Source organism: Protopterus annectens, chromosome 11.part0 (assembly GCF_019279795.1).
Source record: "Protopterus annectens isolate FY-2018-M chromosome 11.part0, PAN1.0, whole genome shotgun sequence".
NCBI lineage: Eukaryota > Metazoa > Chordata > Ceratodontiformes > Protopteridae > Protopterus > Protopterus annectens.
In genome coordinates, this window is record NC_056745.1 from 1,467,415,261 (window position 1) to 1,467,433,902 (window position 18,642).

Consider the following 18,642-nt stretch of genomic DNA (forward strand, 5'->3'; position numbering starts at 1 on the left):
GGCAGCAGCACAGCCTCTACATGGTGCCCTATAGGGGAAAAAGTTGTACAGACCAACCACTTGGGGCATCTACTGTGGTGCATAGTATATTCAAAACAGGAGAACTCACAGACTGCATGCTATGGCAGGGCTAGCCAATGGTATAAATATATAGCTCTAGGTGATTTGGTCATGTTAACTAATGTTGCCAAAGTGGGCATGATGATAAATATGTTGAGGACACAACCTACACCAGGGACCCATCCTAATGGGGGGTGGTAGGTGAAAGCTGGATGTAAAACCAATCAACCTTAATCTAGGTTCACTGACATGATGCAGCTTGGAAGTGAATGACATGATAATATGTAGGAGGCTGGACATCCTATGTATTCAAGAGAGAAAGTGGAAGGGTAGTCCAGCAAAGCCACTTCCAGAATGTACTGTGGACAGGCTACAAAGGGTGGTGAGAGAGAGCCTTCAGAAGGCAGTAACAGATGACAGAATCATGGTAATCAGACTCCAGTGTAATGATGGCAGTTGCTAGATAAAGCAGGACAACATGAATTGGTGTTGATAATGGATGACTTGAATGCACATATTGGGAGAGAGACAGAATGGGTCAACATGTTTGGGGCAATAGGAATAAAAGAGAGGCCATCCTAGTCTTCTGTCTGGCAAATGACTTGATAGCAGGCAACACATGATTCAGAGAGACAGGCACAAGATCACATACAAGAGTGACCAACACGCAACTCAGATAGACTTCATCCTGGTAAAGAAAGAGCACTGGGGTAGAATCAGTGACTGCAAAGTCATACCAGTCATCCCACAGCATAAACCACTGGTTGCCACAATCAGCTGCAACCAGTGATCAGAGAAGGCTCTAAAGTCAACAGACACCAGTCTGAAGACCTGGACGTTGACTGGAGAGAAAGCACAACAGTTCAAGGAATTACTCATGGCTCTAGTTCCTCAAGAAGAAGAGGAGAAAGGTGGAGTTGAAGAAGAATGGCAGCATCTCAAACCAGCTTGTGTGAGGCCTACAGAACTGATGTGTGACTGAGCCAGGTATGGAAATAAGGTACATAAGGAAAGCTGGTGGTGAACTGCAGAAGTCCAGGAAGTCATCAAAAGAAAGGAGGAGTGCAGGAAGAAGCGGGAGCTAGAAAAGACCGATCAGACTAGGAAGAAATTCTAGATGGCTAAGAAAGGAGTTGCAATAGCAAAGAACGAGGCATCAGAAGCATTTTATCAGTTCTGGAAAGTGACTCAGTAGGTGGCACAAAGAAACTATATCAGGTTAGAAGGCAAAGACAAAAAGATAAAGAAGACAGTCAAACACCTTTCATAAGGGATGCCAGCAACAACCTGCTCACCAGTCCAAAGGGCATCAGATGGAAGGAGTATTTCCAGCAGCTTCTGAAATAAGAAAACCGTGCAGAATATTTACTGCCCCAGAAACAGCCTACGATGAGAGAAGAAGAGGAGCCCACCCTAGAAGAAGTAGGAATAGCACTAAGGAAAATGAAGTCAGGGAAAGCAGCAGGCTCAGATGTGATAAAGATGCTGGGTGAGATATAGAGGAAATGGCTCCTGAGGGGACTCATCACAGTGTGGAGAGAAAGGCGTATCCCAGATGACTGAAGAATACGCATACTCATGCCAGTGTACAACAACAAAGGGGACATCCACAACTGTGGGCAGTACAGAGGCATCAAACTCCTATCATATTGCATGAAAGTTCTGAAGGGGGTGATTGATAAATGGTTAAACAGAGTAGTAGAATGTAAGATGAGAGATGAGCAGTTCGGATTCAGATCAGGATGCAGCACAACTGACCCAATATTTATAGTGAGACAGATAGTTTAGAAGATGCTAGAGATGAGTAAAGGGTCCAACAGGGTATTCCTAGACTTGGAGAAAGCATATGACAAGCTCCAAAGAAAGCTGATTCATGCAGTACTGAGGTGGTTCGAAGTGCCAGAAACATTGGCAGAATTGGTGCAGGCTATGTAAAGGACACAATGACTCAAGTGTAGACAGTATTTGGTCTCACAAAGGGGGTCCCAGTGAGAGTGGGTGTGCACCATGGTTCACCTCTGAGCCCACTGCTGTTCATACAGTTGATGGACTACATTAGCAAATAGGTCGGATAAGACAGATCAACAAAGTTGCTGTACGTAGACGATGTGGCATTACAGGCAGACTGATCAAGAACTTCAGCAAAGGATGGGGGAATGGAATGCAAAATTGAAGGCACATGGGATGAAACTAAGCATAGATGAGACAGTGGTAATGACAGCAAATTAAGGGGATCAGAAGAAGCTGAGAATTGAGATAGAAGGGAAGATAGTGGAAGAGGTAAATAGCTTCAAGTACCTGGGAGAGGTGGGTGAGGAGAAGGGAAGTCTGAATTAAGAGGTCAAAGCTAGAATCAGAGGGGCTGCAGCCAACTGGCATAGAGTCTCAGGTGTAGTCTATGACAGAAGAAAAAAAAGCTGAAAAGTAAGTTGTACAAGACAGTGGTATGACAAGTACTACTATATGGTACAGAAATCTTGGCAGTAAAGGCAGTGCAGATGAGGAAGCTAGAGGTGATGGAAATGAAATGCCTGAGAAGGGTGGTAGGATGCACACTGTGGGAAGAACAAAGAAATGAGAACATAGGAGCAGAAGCCAAAGTAATTCCAGTTGCGGAAAAGTCAGTAGAGCTGGTCAAAAATCATCTGATCACATACATCAGATTTTTACATTACACAATTCCTGTACAGTGGAGATTAAAAAATGTATCCTTTCTCACTGTATTATGATCTTGGAGCTGCTATTTATAATTAACAGAGGCTGGGAGGGTGGCTGCTTTTGCTTCCCTGCAAAAAACATGTATAAAATATTTTTGTTTCTTTTCCGATTGGCTGGTGATGATCACTTGTTCGATAATTTGGTTTTGTTGTAGAATCATATATTTCCAACTTTAGACCAATCACCCTACTCTCTTCTATTGCTAAAATAATGGAAAAATGTATCCACCAACAACTACTTGACCATCTTCTCCACAACAATTTACTTGCCAACTGCCAACATGGTTTCAGACCATTCCATAGTACTTCAACTGCCCTGCTATCTTTTTCTGACTGTATAAACAAAAATTGTAACAATAACTCTCTTTCCTCCGCTTTGTTTATCGACCTTTCAAAAGCCTTTGATATGGTCAACCATAATCTGCTTATTGAGGTATTAAAAGCCCATTCACTGGATGCACAGGCATTACTCTGGTTTAAATCCTATTTAGACAACTGACATCAAGCAGTCCTTTGGGTTAGTTGGGGGGATATGTAAAGTGTCCAACAGCCAGCTCTCCTACCCTGGGAGAAGGGGAGGGAGAAAATAAATATATGAGCGTGGCACGTCTCAGGTTTAACATGGGGCACTGGTTAATGTCCTGATGCCATTGCACTAGCTGTCACTACAGTTGGGGTGATTGACAGGCTCCCAGGTTCTACACCTGCTGCTCCCCATCAGATTGCTTGTACTCAGGTATAACAATGAGTAGTGTTGAAGTTAAACTCCCGAGGAGTTGGGGTCCCACCCAGGAAAGGGTTATGTCTGGGGTACCTAGCAAGCACCAATTAAGGGATTCAAACATAAATAAGCACAGAAGCTGAGGACGACAACCTGAGACCATGTAGTGGTTCGGAAGGAGTCAGGTAGGGAGATAAAAGTATAGAAATGCCTTAATTTGTTGATATGGAGCCTAGCAAACCCAGCAAACTCTAAGAAAATCTTACAGCTTAACTCTATCCAGAGAGCATAATGCAAACATGTCCAAGTATAGTTTAGTGCACACATATCATAATGCAAAGTATAATAAAAGTTTAAATCAGAAAAATGGGAAGTCTTATTAAAAAACGTCAGCATTTTTAGTATAGGTTACCTCTAGCCATACCACAGGACATAAGGCTTTACTATATACAAATAAAATAGCACTTCTGTTAAATCCTAGTTGTGTTTAACTATTAACTCAGATTACCTAAGCACTATTAAAGTATTATTATTCCACCCCCCCCATACATACATGCACACACAGAAACACATGCACACACACACGTGTGTGTGTGTGTGTGTGTGTGTGTGTGTGTGTGTGTGTGTGTGTGTGTGTGTGTGTGTGTGTGTGTGTGTGTGTGTGTGTGTGTGTGTGTGTGTGTGTGTGTGTGTGTGTGTGTGTGTATATATATATATATATATATATATATATATATATATATATATATATAAGTAATTGTTTGACAATATAAAAGTGGGTGGTTTTTTTTTTTAACATTATAGTCAGTGATCTGACCGTTTGTGAAAGGACGTTTTCGGCAAAGTCTTCTCTTCCTTTTAACTTTCAGGTAAGTGCAATTGCAATCAAGTAAAGGGGACACACACACACACACACACACACACACACACACACACACACACACACACACACACACACAAAGATATATGTATGGCTAGATACACACATGCGCGTGCAAACACATGAAATGCATATACACACGCATGCACATATATGTTGTTATTTAGTCAAGACTGACTCTTCATGACATCGAAGTCTATAGTATACCAGGACTATCTGTCAGCAACTGATTCTTGAAGTTCTGGCAAATTCATATTCATTGCTTCAGTAATAGTGTGCATCCAATCTTTTACAGCAACAGTGTTTTCCCTCTTCACATTTTGTGGTAAAAGCATCTAACTTTTAGTTTAAATGTCAGACCTTCCATTAAATTTACTCCTTATGTATTGACTGATATAATCTCCTTGTTCGTAACAAAATTCTCAGATGTTTTCTCCAATTCTGCACTTCAAAAGCATTGATATTCCAGCACACAGCCTTACTTATATAGTCCAACTCCCACAGCCATATGCATGTGTGTGTGTGTGTCTGTCTATTGTACATGTATGTGTATGTATATATATATATATATATATATATATATATATATATATATATATATATATATATATGTGTGTGTGTATCATTTACTATCAAAATGTTGATTGCACTTCACCATTTATTCACATTGTCGATAAATTTACGTGAAATCTGTAATACCAAATTGCCAGAATGCAAAAAAAATGAATGTCGACATTTCCGACCACTCCACACCTAAAAACAATTGCTAACATTGGTTCTTGAAAAAAAAGAAAAAAAAATATTCTTGTTTCACGCCTTTTCTAAGCTAGTCTAGTCCAGTTTTTAGGTTCTGCTGAATTCAGGGCTGTGGTACAGGTTCCTGTGTTGCCCATAACTTACTTGGATAGAAGGAAGTTTCTCTGTTCACCAGTGAGAGTGGGGAGCTTTGAGCAGCCTATCTGTCCCTGGAGGAGTGGTCTCAGCCCAGCAACTAGTAGTTTATTGGCCATTTTGGGCTAATTTCTATCTCTTTCATCTCCCTGCTTTAAAACCCGCATTTGCACAGTTTTGCTCACCACGCAGCGCCAGTTAGGTAGAGTTTAAGTATTCCCGGCTCCATGAAGTCTGCTCTTCAATTTTTCCCTTAGATCTAGTCAAACTCTCAACTTAAGTACTCTAACCGTCCTTTTACAGTTCAGCACTTGCTCTAAGCTCTCAGTAAGCACTAATAAACGCTAGCACTGCAGCCCCCTTTACTATACAGTTGTACAAGGCTCCCTATTTGTCTCTACTGGACAATCAGTAAAACAGTTCATTTATCCATACAGGCATGTCCAAAGGGCAGTTTCAGGTGTACTGTCCAGTCCAGCTGGTGAATCTGCGCATCCTGAGGCAATGTTACAATTGCCTCATGTACACAGACAACCCTCTCCTCTTTCTAACAAACACAAATGTGTGTGAGAGATGCAACTATACAGCCAAAATGGAGGCCAAGCTCTCTCAACCCAAGACTGGAACAGTCAGTCAGGAGGAGAAGGGAAACACTTGCACCACACTACCAGTCTCACATAGACCAGTCATATCTGCACCAGCAAGCAACACACATAAATACACAAAAACATACTTGGAGGCTCTAAATAAATATCTGCCAAAGCAGCAGAGACCTCCAAAGCAGACATCCAAGCAACCTCCACCCTCTAACAACAACCACGTATCACATACTTCACTAAGTCAGTGTGCCAAGCAATCACAGCCCTTAAGGCTAAATAACACACCCAATACACTAGTAATAGGTGACTCTATTGTCAGGCAGACTGACATCCCACTCACTAGACTGAACAAGGAGAAGGTTACTGTAAGCTGCCTGTCGGGTGCCAGGATCCGCCACATAACACAAGCACTCAGGTCACTCCAAAACAAGTACAAATATGACTCTGTCATTGTCCATGTTGGTGTGAACGACTTGAGACGTACCTCCCTGGACTACATGAAAACAGACATAGAGGAGCTCTCTGATCATGTAGCCCAGGCCGGTATGACCCTGAGTAGCATCTTTCCCTCACCAAGAATGATGCCACGTATAATGATAAAAGGATCAATTTTAACAATTGGCTAAGCTATTGGTATCATTCAGAGGGGATCCGGTGTCTGTCAGCCTGGGATAACATATGCTCAACAAGCTACGCTGCTTTGCCAGAGATGATTTGCACCTGTCACCCTTAGGCTTTCAAATACTGGCAAAGGCTCTTGCCACACCCATAGTACCTTTTTTAGGCAAGGCTCAAAAGACAAACCCACCTCCATAAACAACACAAGTAACCAAAAACTGAGGGTAATGCTACTCAATGCCAGAAGTCTAAACCTCAAAATGCATGCACTCGAGGCACTCCTCAGCATGGAGAAAATCAATATCTGTGCAGTAACAGAAACCTGGTTCAAGGCTCCAGAGAGCACCCCAGCACTACCAGGCTACAACTCATACCATACCTTTCGGCCCCAGAACCCGGACCGAAATACAAAAGGAGGGGGTGTATCCATTTTCATAAAAGATACCCACACCTCCAGGTTAGTGGCACAGCATGAGGCCTCTGAGACCATCCATGTGCAACTAACAGTTGGGAAAGCTGCTTTTCAGATTGTAGCTTGCTACAGATCACACACCTTGTCTCAGGACCCCCACTCAGCATTCCTGAGAACATTGGAAAATATGAAGGTCCTACCAAACACCATGATATTGGGTGATTTCAACTACCCTAACATTGACTGGGAAAACTACTCAAGTACAAACTCCTTTGCCCAACGCTTCCTAGAGTTTATAAACTCAAACGCCCTGGAACAACTGGTCACCACTCCCACAAGAGGTGACAACATAATGGACCTGATCATCACCAACATGGGGGATCAGTATTTCACACCAGAGGTAAACCCCTCGCTGGTAAGATCAGACCATAAATTAATCACACTGGACATCCACATCCCGACCCCACCCCCAGTCAAGGAAACCACTGTGAAAAACTTTTCAAAAGCAAACTTCACACTTCTCAAGACCGAGGTGGAAAGTTTCAAAGCCCACTTGCTAAAAGATAATGCTGCCCAAACCACAGAATCCTTTACAAATGCATTCTATGAGCACCTACAGGAATGCATGGATTGAGCCATCCCAAGTAAAACCAAGACTCACTCCTCCAAAAAGAGGAAACCAGTCTGGTGGTCCCTGACCATAAATAAGCTATACAACTTTTTTTCTGAGAATTAAAAAAGTTCAGTTACAGGCTTGCTGTTCCTGAACTGTTTGAAAGTTTCTGTGAGGCCATTTTTGCTTGGGCTAAAGGAAGGTCTCTCTGTTGATCAGTGGCAGTGAATAACATTGAGCAGCTTCCCTGCCCTCCGTAGAGGTGGTTACTGACTTGAAACTGTAGTTTTATTGTCCGTTTTGGGTCTATTCCTGCTTCTTTCCAGCCCCTGCTATCAAGCACGCTTTAACGTGCTTTAGCACGATTTAGCGTGGAGTTGCCACTAGAGCAGCATCGGGCAGCGCTGGTTTAACAAGGTTAAACTCTTTCTGGCTCCATAAAGTCTGTTCTTCAACTTTTCCCTTACAACTGCTCTGTTAGGAACCTAAACAGTTTACACCTTCACTAAAAAGTGCAGCACTTGTTCCAAATAGCTTTTTCTTCTCAAAAAGCTCAGCACTTGTCTTAAAAGCATATCCCGTGTCTTATAAGCATTCTCTTTGCAGGTCAAGCACTCCTATATTATACAAATCCCTCACTAGCAAAGCCCCTCAGGAGTGCCCACTTCCCTGCTAAGCCCTCTACTTTTCTGTCTCATACCAACTCATAATTCTTTCTAGCATGTCGAAGGGTCAGATGCTGGCGTCCTCTCCTGCCCAGTTGGCGAATTCTGAGGCAATGTTACAATTGCCTCATGTACACGGACAACCCTCTCCTCCTCCCACATAACACTAACACTAGAGATGCAGCTATTTAGCCAAACTGGAGGCTGAGCTCTCTCATCTCAGGACTGGCAAGACCAGGCAGGAGGAGAAGGCAACTACACACACCACAATACCAGTCTCACATAACTCAACCACACCACTGAATCAAACACATAAACACACTAAGACAAACTCGGAGGCTCTGAGTAAAAATTTACCTAAACAGCAGAGGCCTCCAAAGCAGACACCCAAGCAACTGCAAACTCAAGACACCACACAAACAACACATAAACAACAAAATCAGTGTGCAAAGCAGTCACTGCCCTTAAGGCCAAATACAACACCAAACATAACTTGTCATAGGTGACTCCATAGTCAGACACACTGACGTCCCACTCACCAGACTGAACAAGGAGAAGGTCATGGTAAGCTGCCTATCGGGTGCTAGAATCCGCCACATAACACAAGCACTCAGGTCACTCCACGGCAAGTACAAGTATGACACAGTCATTGTCCATGCTGGTGTGAACGACCTGAGATGTACCTCCCTGGACTACATGAAAAGAGACATAGAGGAGCTCTCTGATTATGTAGCCCAGGCAGGTATGACCCTGACCCTGAGCAGTATCCTTCCTTCACCAAGAATGATGCCACAATATAGTGACAAGATGATCAGCTTTAACAATTGGCTTAATTTCTGGTGTCATTCAAAGGGGATCCAGTGCCTGTCTGCCTGGGATGACATGCTCGACAAGCCACACTGCGGGATGGCTTGCACCTGTCACCCCTGGGATTCCGGATATTGGCTAAGGCTCTTGCCACCCCCATAGTGCCTTTTTTAGGCAAGGCTCAAATTCTAAACCTACCACCCTAGAAAACAAAACGGAAGAAACTAAGGGTAATGCTGCTCAATGCCAGAAGTCTAAATCTCAAAATGCACGCACTCGAGGCCCTTCTCAGTATGGAGAACATCGATGTATGTGCTGTGACTGAAACCTGGTTCAAGGCTCCTGAGAGCACCCCGGCACTATCAGGTTTTATCTCATATCATGCGTTCTGGCCCCAAAACCCGGACCACACCACAAAAGGAGGGGGTGTATCCATATTCATCAAGGATACCCACACCTCCAGGTTGGTGGCATCGGAAATCATCCAGGTGCAATTAACCATAGGCAAAACTGCTCTACAATTTGTAGCATGCTACAGGCCACCCTCTCAAACTCAGGAAACCCACACAGCCTTCCTGAAGACACTGGAGGGTATAAATGTATCACCAAACACCATCATATTGGGTGACTTCAACTACCCGAATATAGACTGGGAACATTACTCAAGCCCCAACTTTCTGGCCCAAAGGTTCCTGGAGTTCATAAATTCAAATGCCATGGAACAACTAGTCACCGTCCCCACAAGAGGAGAAAATATACTAGATCTCATCATCACGAACATGGGGACAAAGAAGTATATCCCTCATTGGTGAGATCAGATCATAAACTAATCTCACTAGAAATCCACATCCACCCCAAACAAAAAAGACCACAGTGAAGAACTTCTCCAAAGCAAACTTCACACTACTCAAGACAGGTGTGGTATCCTTCAAGGCCCCTGAGCCAATGGAAACTACAACCCAAGCTGCGGAAGCAGTTACAAATGCCTTCTATGAACACCTTCAGGACTGCATGGATCAGGCAATCCCAAATAAAACCAAGACTCTTTCCACCAAGGGCAAACGTCCAGTCTGGTGGACCCCAGCCATAAACAAACTTTACAAAAAGAGGAGAAAGCTATTACATGATAGAGCAAAATCCCAAAAAAGGGAAGGCATCTTTGATCAGCACTAGCAAGAAACTACGATCCCTCATAAAATCATCCAAGGCCAACTTTGAGAGAAAAATTGCCATAAATTCAAAAGACAATCATAAGGCCTTCTTCAGCTATGTCAGAAACCTGGGTGGAAACTCCCAGATATGCTCAGAATTAGTCCAAAATGATACAAAAATCACTGAACCCACAGACATTTCCAACATACTGGCAGACAGGTTCAGCGCAAACTTCACCCCCCTCTCCCCCCCAAAAGGAGAGATAACTATCCCAACTGAGTGTAGCCTCCCAGACATCTCAAATGTGCAGGTGAAAGCTGCTCTCTCTAAAGCTAAAAACACAGCATCAATGGGACCGGATGGGGTCCCCGGTTGTGTGCTACACGAACTCAATGAAGAACTAAACCCGCACATAAGGCAGCTGTTTAATCTTAGCCTCACCACAGGATATGTGCCCTGTGGTCCCACTCCACAAAGGCGGTGCCTCAACAAGCCTGGTCTGCAAAGCTATGGAGAGGATCATAATGGAACTCATAAACAAGGACATAGGGGACTTGCAGACCTTGGACCCAACCCAGTTTGGCTTTGTCAAGGGCAGATCTTGCCTTTTGAACTTGGTCGATTTCTTCGAAACAGTCACCAAGGCCATTGATGAGGGAAAGGCAGTCCATACAGCCTACCTTGACCTTGCAAAACACAATACCCGGTATTATAGAGAAACTTACCAGCTTAAATGTAAACCCATATGTCACAAGATGGGTTGCAAACTGGCTAAAGGACAGAACCCACAGGGTTAGAGTTGCTGGAGCCACATCAGACTCCAAGCTGGTTACAAGTGGTGTCCCACAGGACTCAGTCCTTGGCCCCCTACTGTTCGGCATCTACTTCTCAGAAGTACAGGCAAACATAGGAGGATTATGGCTGACAAAGTTTGCGAATGACTGCAAACTGGGTGCCATAGTGGATAGTACATCGGACACAGACATCCTTCAGAGGGGTCTCACGGAAACTGATAGCTGGTGCCAGATCCATGGCCTGAAGTTAAGTGTATAGTCATACCAAAAACAAGGTAACCCCAAGCTACCATATAGGTGGCAACCCACTAAGCACAGAAGAGGTTATCAGGGACCTGGGGACCCAGGTTGACAGTGGCCTCTCGTTTGACACTAAGTGGTTCGAAAGACCTTCTACATTGCCCACCTGATCATGAAGGGATTCACATCCAGATCAAGTGAGGTCATTGTTCCCCTGTACTCTTCACTTATCAGACCAATGATCGAGTACAATGCCCCATTAGGGATGTATCTCACCCGACACCTGCAACAATTGGAGAGACCCCAAAAGTTCCTCACCAAAAGGATAAAGGGACTCCAAAACCTGTCATATGCTGCCAGACTGAAGAAACTCCAACTCTATTCAGTTGCATACCGTCTGCTCAGAGGTGACCTGTGCCTGACATACAAGGCCATCACCAACCGAATTAATGGACATGCTCCACCTCAAAAATCCAAATCCACCAAAACCACTAGAGCAAGAGACTTAAACCTTAGCATGGATATAAATAGGACGTGCTGGAGGGATAGATTTATCACCCAGAGACTCCCCATGCTGTGGGTCCATGTGAGGCAGAGCACCTCACTGGCCCTGTTCAAAATCATCTCTGTGTCACTGCTGGACAGAGGCACAACAAACTAATGGGCACAGTATTTCTAACATAAGGATAAATGCCTTAGGGCAGATAGCCTAGTATAAACCTATGAACCTATGAACAGAAGGAGGAAACTATTACATGATAGAGCAAAATCCCAAAAAGGAAAAGCATCCCTGATCAGTATTAGCAAGAAACTACGATCCCTCATAAAATCATCCAAGGCCAGTTTCAAAAGAAAAATTGCCAAAGACTCTAAAGATAATCACAAAGCCTTCTTTAGCTATGTCAAGAATCTAGGTGGCAACTCTCATATCTGCTCTGAGCTAGTGCAAAATGGCAAAAAATACACTGAACCAAATGGCATTGCCAACATCCTGGCTGACAGGTTCAGTGCAAACTTTACCCCCACCCCCATCCCCAAAAGGGCCTGTGTCCATCCCAGAAGAATGTAGAGCCCCAGACATCACAGACACACAGGTGAAAACAGCCCTCTCCAAAACCAAAAACACAGCATCAATGGGACCGGATGGTGTCCCAGGCTGTGTCTTACACGAGCTCCAAAATGAACTAAAGCCTCACCTAAATTCGCTGTTCAAACTCAGCCTTACCACAGGCTATGTACCCAAAGAATGGCGTACAGCAACAGTTATCAGGCTCCACAAAGGTTGTGCCACAACAGATCCTGGGAACTATCACCCTATAAGCTTGATTAGCCTGGTCTGCAAAGCAATGGAGTGCATCATCATGGAACTCATTAACAGAGACATTGGGAACCTCCAGACACTGGACCCAACCCAATTTGGCTTTGTTAAAGGCAGAGCCTGCCTCTTAAACCTAGTTGACTTCTTTGAAACAGTTACCAAGGCCATAGATGAGGGAAAGGTAGTCCACACAGCCTACCTGGACCTCGCTAAGGCCTTTGACACCATTCCCCACTCTGGCATTATAGATAAGCTTACCAGCTTGAACATTAACCCCTATGTCATGAGATGGGTTGCCAAGTGGCTCATGGATAGAACTCACATGGTCAGAGTTGCGGGTGCCATGTCCGACTCTAAATCGGTTACAAGTGGCGTCCCACAGGGCTCAGTCCTGGGACCCCTCCTGGTCAGTATATACCTCTCTGAGGTACAGGCAAGCACAGGAGGACTATGGCTGACCAAGTTCGCAGATGATTGCAAACTGGGGGCCATAATCGACTTTCTGGCTGACACAGACATCCTCCAGCAGGGTCTCACGGAGATGAATACCTGGTGTCAGAACCATGGCCTCAAGCTAAATGCCAAAAAGTGCATAGTCATCCCCTGTGGGAAAAACAAAGTGCCCACGAACTATCACATAGGTGGCAATCCACTAAGTACGGAAGATGTAATTAGGGATCTGGGGACCCAGGTAGATAGCAACCTCTCCTTTGATAATCACATTGCCAAATTGGTCAGAAAATCCTTCTATGTAGCCCAACTTATCACAAAAGGGTTCACATCTAGATCAAGAGAGGTCATTGTGCCCCTCTACTCATCACTCATCAGGCCCATAATAGAGTACAATGCCCCATTTGGAATGTACCTTACTCGACACCTGCAACAGCTGGAAAGACCACAAGAATTTCCTAACCAAGAGGATCATGGGCCTTAAACAGATGCCCTGTGCAGCCCGACTAAAGAAACTCCAGCTCTACTCGGTTGCTTACTGCCTACTCAGAGGTGATCTCTGCCTGACGTACAAGGCCATGTCCAACCCGGAACTAATGACCATGCTCCACCTCAAGAAAACCAAATCTTTTAGAGCCACATGCTCCAGGGATTTAAACCTCAGCACAACAATAAACAGGACATGCTGGAGGGATAGATGCCTCTCCCAGAGACTTCCCTCGCTCTGGAATAGAATCCCAATTTACGTTAGGCAAAGCCCCTCACTGACTCTCTTCAAGAGAAATCTTGACGAGTGGATGGGAAATTGTAAATTTACCCCTGGGATTGCTTCAATGGCCCTGCTGGACAGAGGCCCAGGAAACTAATCTAAAAGGGAGGTGAAAGCCAACACATTCTGGCTAGGCTTATAAATGCCCTTGGGCAGATAGCCTAGTACCTACCTATATGAAACTCAACTGCATGTCATTATTTAGTGAATTCAGTCGTGAATGATTTTCCAGAAATCCACAAATTTTATGAGAAACAGACCAAAAATATGAAGCAAAAATCTGGTCATTCTGTGAAAATCTGGACAGTTGAAATGTATGCTTGGATTCATCACCTAGGGGTATAGAATTATTTTATATGGGTTTTTTATTATTATTATTCACAGCTTTTTTTATTACTTTCTGTTTAAATTGGTTAGGAGTACGTTTTTGTTTATGTGGGATTTTCTGAAGTTTCACAGCTGGACACTGAAGTAAGTTGGGGTTAAGGCCTTTTTATTGTTTTCTTTAGAGCTTAAAGAGTTATGTCTTAAAGGGTGCCATTTTAGATTTATTTAATTTCAGCAGGCCTGATCAGTGAGGGTAGATATAGGAACTGGTGTGGGTGATGTGGAAAAAAAAATGACGGCACCCTGTGAGGCAGCAGCTGTCAGCTCATTCTAGAGATATGCATATTTTGTCTTCTTTTGCACAAAAATACTCAAACAATCAGTTTCTGCACTTCCAATTGAAGATACAAGAAGTTACAGCAGACAGAAGTCACTAGAAATTAAACAGTCGACATCTACATGTTGCTGGACTGATGCCTTGAAGTCTGTGGAGTATCTGAGTCACAACAGCTGGATATTTCTACTTTACATACTCTAATATGCCTGAACCTGGTAGCAGAAGGTTTTGGAACATCCTGGACAAGGAAAAAGAAAAAAAGATGTCAAAGAACAAGGAAAAGAGGATGCAGAGCAAGTATTGCTGTTAAGCTAAAAGCAAACCCTTACAGGCCTGCACTGCCAACAGTACTGCTGGCTAAAGTGAGATCACTGGATAGCAAAATGGACTACTTTAGACTGGAACTCTGCAATAAGAACAAGGTGAAGAATGCTTGTTTATTTTTGCTTACTGAGATGTGGCTGCATGGCAAGATAAATGACAGTGCAGTAAACATAGAGGGTCTAACGCTGTTTTGTGCAGACAGAAACAAAACACTTTGCGGAAAGGCTAGAGGAGGAGGAGGAGTCTGCATCTATGTCAACAAAGGATGGTGCAGTAACTGTGAAATCTTACTATCACACTACTCTTAGAACTTAGAGTTTCTGTCCATCAGATGTAGACCTTTTTACTTGCCCAGGGAGCTGAATGGGGTCACTGTAAACAGTGGTGTATAACCCACCTAGTGCTAATACCACCGAGGCTCTAAATAAACTATGCAATCATATTGGTGAGCTACAGATCACAAATCCAGTCATTGTACATGTGGTAGCAGGGAACTTTAATAAGGCAGGTCTGAAATAAATGCTCCCACACTACCATCAGTATGTGGATGTTCCCACTAGGGGTGATAATATCATGGACAATGTGTATACAAACTTAAAGAAAGCTTACAAGGCAGTGCAACTTCCACAAATGGGAAACTCTGACCATTATACCATCTTGCTATTATTAGCCTGCAAACCAGAACTGATTAGACAGAAACCCACAAAAAATCAAATCGAGGTCTGGCCAAAGGGAGCCATGGAGGACGTCCAAGACTGCTTTGAAAAAACAAACTGGGATATGTTCAAGGAGGCAGCCACAGTTAATCAGCATCTGAACATAGATGAATACACAGAGGTTGTGATGCCATACATTTCAAACTGCATTGATGAGGTAACAAAAGCACCAAGAGCATCACTATCAGAGCTAACCAGAAGCCATGGCTCACCCCCAAGCTATACGGACTTCTGAAGGTGAGAAGTGCAGCTTACAGAACTAAGGACAAAGCAGCCCTAAGGGAAGCCATGGCTCACCCCCAAGCTATATGGACTTCTGAAGGTGAGAAATGCAGCTTACAGGACTAAGGACAAAGCAGCCCTAAGGGAAGCCATGGCTCACCCCCAAGCTATACGGACTTCTGAAGGTGAGAAATGCAGCTTACAGGACTAAGGACAAAGCAGCCCTAAGGGAAGCCATGGCTCACCTCCAAGCTATACGGACGTCTGAAGGTGAGAAATGCAGCTTACAGGACTAAGGACAAAGCAGCCCTAAGGGAAGCCATGGCTCACCCCCAAGCTATACGAGCTTCTGAAGGTGAAAAATGCAGCTTACAGGACTAAGGACAAAGCAGCCCTAAGGGAAGCCATGGCTCACCCCCAAGGTATATGAGCTTCTGAAGGTGAGAAATGCAGCTTACAGGACTAAGGACAAAGCAGCCCTAAGGGAAGCCATGGCTCACCCCCAAGCTATACTGACTTCTGAAGGTGAGAAATGCAGCTTACAGGACTAAGGACAAAGCAGCCCTAAGGGAAGCCATGGCTCACCCCCAAGCTATACGGACTTCTGAAAGTGAGAAATGCAGCTTACAGGACTAAGGACAAAGCAGCCCTAAGGGAAGCCATGGCTCACCCACAAGGTATACGAGCTTCTGAAGGTGAGAAATGCAGCTTACAGGACTAAGGACAAAGTATCCCTAAGGGAAGCCATGGCTCACCCGCAAGGTATATGAGCTTCTGAAGGTGAGAAATGCAGCTTACATGACTAAGGACAAAGCAGCCTTAAGGGAAGCCATGGCTCACCCCCAAGGTATATGAGCTTCTGAAGGTGAGAAATGCAGCTTACAGGACTAAGGACAAAGCAGCCCTAAGGGAAGCCATGGCTCACCCCCAAGGTATATGAGCTTCTGAAGGTGAGAAATGCAGCTTACAGGACTAAGGACAAAGCAGCCCTAAGGGAAGCCATGGCTCACCCCCAAGCTATACGGACTTCTGAAGGTGAGAAATGCAGCTTACAGGACTAAGGACAAAGCAGCCCTAAGGGAAGCCATGGCTCACCCACAAGCTATACGGACTTCTGAAAGTGAGAAATGCAGCTTACAGGACTAAGGACAAAGCAGCCCTAAGGGAAGCCATGGCTCACCCCCAAGGTATACAAGCTTCTGAAGGTGAGAAATGCAGCTTACATGACTAAGGACAAAGCATCCCTAAGGGAAGCCATGGCTCACCAGCAAGGTATATGAGCTTCTGAAGGTGAGAAATACAGCTTACAGGACTAAGGACAAAGCATCCCTAAGGGAAGCCATGGCTCACCAGCAAGGTATATGAGCTTCTGAAGGTGAGAAATGCAGCTTACAGGACTAAGGACAAAGCAGCCCTAAGGGAAGCCATGGCTCACCCCCAAGCTATACGGACTTCTGAAGGTGAGAAATGCAGCTTACAGGACTAAGGACAAAGCAGCCCTAAAGGAAGCCATGGCTCACCCCCAAGCTATACAGACTTCTGAAGGTGAGAAATGCAGCTTACAGGACTAAGGACAAAGCAGCCCTAAGGGAAACCATGGCTCAGCCCCAAGGTATATGAGCTTCTGAAGGTGAGAAATGCAGCTTACAGGATTAAGGACAAAGCAGCTCTAAGGGAAGCCATGGCTCACCCCCAAGGTATATGAGCTTCTGAAGGTTAGAGATGCAGAAGAGGTATAAAGGAGGCAAAGAGGAAGTACGGCAGAAGGGTGCAGAGCCACTTTGATGACATGAGGGATGCAAGGAGACTATGGCAAGGCATTCAGATCACTGATTACAAAATCAGGTCAGCATAGTGTGAGGATAGTATCAAATTCCTGGACAGTTTGAATACCTTCTTTGGAAGATTTGAGGAGAGAAATCACAGGTTGGCACCAAAGCTACCCACTGATGATAAGGATGCTGTGCTCAAACTCAGTACAGAGGATGTGAGAAGAGAGCTATGGAAGGTGAACCCCAGGAAGGCTGCTGGCCCAGACAACATACTGAGCAAGATGTTAAAAGGCTGTGCTGATCAACTGTGCACAGAACTCATGGAGATATTTAACAGTTCTCTTGCCGTGGCGAAGGTACCCTCATGCTATAAGGAAAACCTTTCCCTCCAACCTGAACAACTACAGACCAGTCCCTCTGACATCCACTGTTACGAAATGTTTCAAGTGGCTGATCCAAACACATTTGTCTTTGGGTCTACCTCCCAATTTTGACCCTCTGCAGTTTGCTTACAGAGCCAACAGATCCACGGCTGATGCCATATCATTAGTGCTACACAGCTCTCTTAAACATCTAGAGGGCAATGACAAGTATGTGAGGATACTGTTCATAGATTTCAGCTCAACATTTAATACAGTGGTACCAATGCAGCTGATAGAAAAAACTGGCATATATAGGAGTCAGTAAAAATATCTGTAACTGGATTCTGGACTTCCTGATTGAGAGGCCACAGACAGTGAGTTTGGGCAAGAACAAATCAAAGTGTATCTAGATTAATACCGGGGTTCCACAGGGATGTGTTCTCAGTCCTCTGTTATTCACCATCCTGACCAAAGACTGCTATGCATATGCAAAGCACGAGTCCAACATATCATCAAGTTTGCTACCACAACCATGAGGCTCATCACAAAGGAGGATGAAGAAGCATACAGAGAAGAGATGGCAAATCTTATCATTTGGTGTGAGAGGAACAACCTTGACTTGATTGTAAGCAAGACCAAAGAGATTATCATTAACTTCAGAAAAAAGAAAACAAACCACCCAGTGCTTATGATCAATGGTGAGAGTGTAGACAGGGTAAAGTGCATAAAATTACTAGGCGTACACATATCAGAGGATCTCGCATGGTCAAGAAACACCAAACAGCTAGTCAAGAAAGTGCACCAATGTCTACATTTTTGCTCCCACCTCATATCCTCTCCATCTTCTATAGAAGTGCTATTGAGAGTAGCCTCACC